Source organism: Scylla paramamosain, chromosome 19 (genome assembly GCF_035594125.1).
Source record: "Scylla paramamosain isolate STU-SP2022 chromosome 19, ASM3559412v1, whole genome shotgun sequence".
In the NCBI taxonomy this organism is placed as follows: Eukaryota; Metazoa; Arthropoda; class Malacostraca; order Decapoda; family Portunidae; genus Scylla; species Scylla paramamosain.
The window spans coordinates 22,773,642-22,776,141 of NC_087169.1; the positions used below are offsets into that span (position 1 = coordinate 22,773,642).

General features: G+C 46.5%; 1 protein-coding gene and 1 long non-coding RNA gene across 4 annotated transcripts in view; one reads left to right on the forward strand and one right to left on the reverse strand.

Moving 5' to 3' along the window:
• The window catches only part of LOC135109929 (uncharacterized), a 19,919-nt gene extending 18,961 nt beyond the window's left edge, over positions 1-958 (reverse strand). For both annotated transcript variants that reach the window (XM_064021836.1, XM_064021834.1), the window contains exon 1: positions 818-958. The gene's annotated coding sequence lies outside the window, so the exon portion shown is untranslated. The remainder of the gene's footprint in view (positions 1-817) is intronic.
• The window catches only part of LOC135109941 (uncharacterized), a 50,891-nt gene that overhangs the window by 36,092 nt on the left and 12,299 nt on the right, over positions 1-2,500 (forward strand). The gene's annotated exons all lie outside the window — the stretch shown is intronic.

Below are 2,500 nucleotides of genomic sequence, written 5' to 3' on the forward strand. Positions count from 1 at the left end.
CCTACCTATTTCCACCTATCATTCCTATCCATAAACCCGTCTAATCTTCTATTAAAGCTCCCTAATGTCCTAGCACTAACAACATGATTACTGAGTCCGTTCCACTCATTCACTACTCTATTTGAGAACCAATTTCTTCCTATCTCTTTTTTTAAACCTAAATTTTTCAAGCTTGAACCCGTTATTTTTTGCTCTATCCTGGTTGCTGATCCTAAGAATTTTGCTCACATCCTATCAGGTCCCCTCTTAACCTACGTCTCTCTAAAGAATGTAAATTTAACAGCTTCAATCTCTCCTCGTAAGGAATACTCCTCATCCCCTGTATCCTTTTAGTCATTCTCCTCTGTACTGATTCTAATAGACCTGTATCCTTCCTGTAATGTGGGGACCAGAACTGCACAGCGTAGTCTAGATGAGGTCTGACCAACTCCAAATATAACTTTAATATTACTTCTGGCCTTCTACTTTTAACACTGCTAAAAATTAATCCTAATACCCTATTTGCCCTGTTTCTGGCCTCTGTGCGGAGTTGAGAGCTAACTATAACTCCTAAATCTTTTTCGTACCCTGAACCTACCAGAGTTTGGTTGTTTATTGTGCACCTACTGTGTGAGTTTCCTCTGCCTACGCTAAGTACTTTGCATTTGTTGATGTTAAACTGCACACGTACTCTAACCAGTGTCTCATTTCGTCCAGCCAGCCTCGCCACTCCTTCACAAACTCACAGCAGCTTACAGAAATTATTATATAGGGAAAGTGACACCAGTTTAACTACACTGTTGAAAAAAAAAGTAAAAGAGACAAAAATGACACTTACATTACCAGTGCCCCTCTTGGCAGTCAGCTACGTGTCCACCACTCGTCTGCTACAAGGGTACTCTGAGGTCTGTGAAGTGCATGCTTCTTATATACACACGCACTGCTAGAAAGGAAGACCCCCCTCCATCCTTCATATCTTTTCCTAGTGTCGGAGCAGAGAGCATTGTAACCACGTACGCAGTTAGTCCTTTGTCTCAGTATGGGCCATAATCTGAAACATTCACACACACACACACACACACACACACACTGGAAGAGAAGAAAGACCCCTCCCATCCTCCCATCCTTCTCTTGTGTCGGAACGGAGACTAATGTGACCAAGTGACTTCCAGTAGGAGGCATGTTCTGAAACACTCCTGCGCTGCACCACTACATTGAAAAGGCTCTGTAAAGTGTAGATAAAGCGTAATATAGGCTTGTAAGAGTGTTTCTTTGGTTATATTGAGTTACTGGCAGGTTAACAGGATTTCTACCTTATTGACAGGAGGAGCGCTCTTGAGAACCCGGCTGGTCATCTCCCTGGCCTTTGAAAACAGTCATGGAGAGAGAGCAGACCGTTTCACAATTCCGGCGTTAGGGAATAATGAAGAAATAAATAAATGTCTGTGAGTTGCTGGCAAGTTTTTGTCGAGTCATCCTTAGCGAGCATTCTGTGTGTGTGTGTGTGTGTGTGTGTTGCCTAGTAGTGCTCTCTCTCTCTCTCTCTCTCTCTCTCTCTCTCTCTCTCTCTCTCCGGAAATGCCAGCGGGACTACGTGGCCAGTTTCATTGCTATTTGTACTTAACACGAACTTCTGCTACTGTTGTCATATCATTGTACAGTGTTGCCACGCTTTGGAGAGAGAGAGAGATGTAGTGTTCTCTACGCCAAGGACACGGAGGTAAACACAGACCACAGCCTTGGGTTTATTGTTTGTGCACAGCAATACCCGGGCGAGCGGCCGCGGGTGTGCGAGACTAGAGTCGAGGCGAGACTGACTACTGCCTCGTGTGACCCGTGTCGTGTGTTCCCAGCTCCCAGGTGCCTGACCTGACCTGACTTTGAGTGGCCGGTCCCACACCTGGGAAGCTTGGCATGTAGGGAATCCACGACGATTGGCGTGGAGTGACTAGCCGGCCGGCCACTCACTACACAGAGAGAGAGAGAGAGAGAGAGAGAGAGAGAGAGAGAGAGAGAGAGAGAGAGAGAGAGAGAGAGAGAGAGAGAGAGAGAGAGAATGTCCGTCTACAATGCCATTTTTTTTCGTTTCCGACTCTCTCTCTCTCTCTCTCTCTCTCTCTCTCTCTCTCTCTCTCTCTCTCTCTGTCTGTCTGTCTCTCCAAAGCGTGGCAACACTGTACACTGATATGACAACAGCAGCAGAGGTTCGTGTTCAGTACCAGTAGCAATGCAATCGGTCACGTAGTCCCGCTGGCATTTCCCGAGAGAGAGTAAATGAAACAAATATAAACAAACAAACATCGAGAGAGATAAACAAACAGGTGCAATAACTTCGTAATTAAGATGAGCCTCACCTGGTGTCGGGTCTGCCGGGGACACCAGCAGGGAGGAGGAAAAGCTGCTCAATCTTCATCACCTGATCATTGACAGCGCGCAGGGTGACGGGGCTGAGGGCAGAAGAGGGGCGTGAGTGAGGGCGGGACAAGCTGAGTAGAAAAGAAGAATGGGAAAGGAAGGGGGA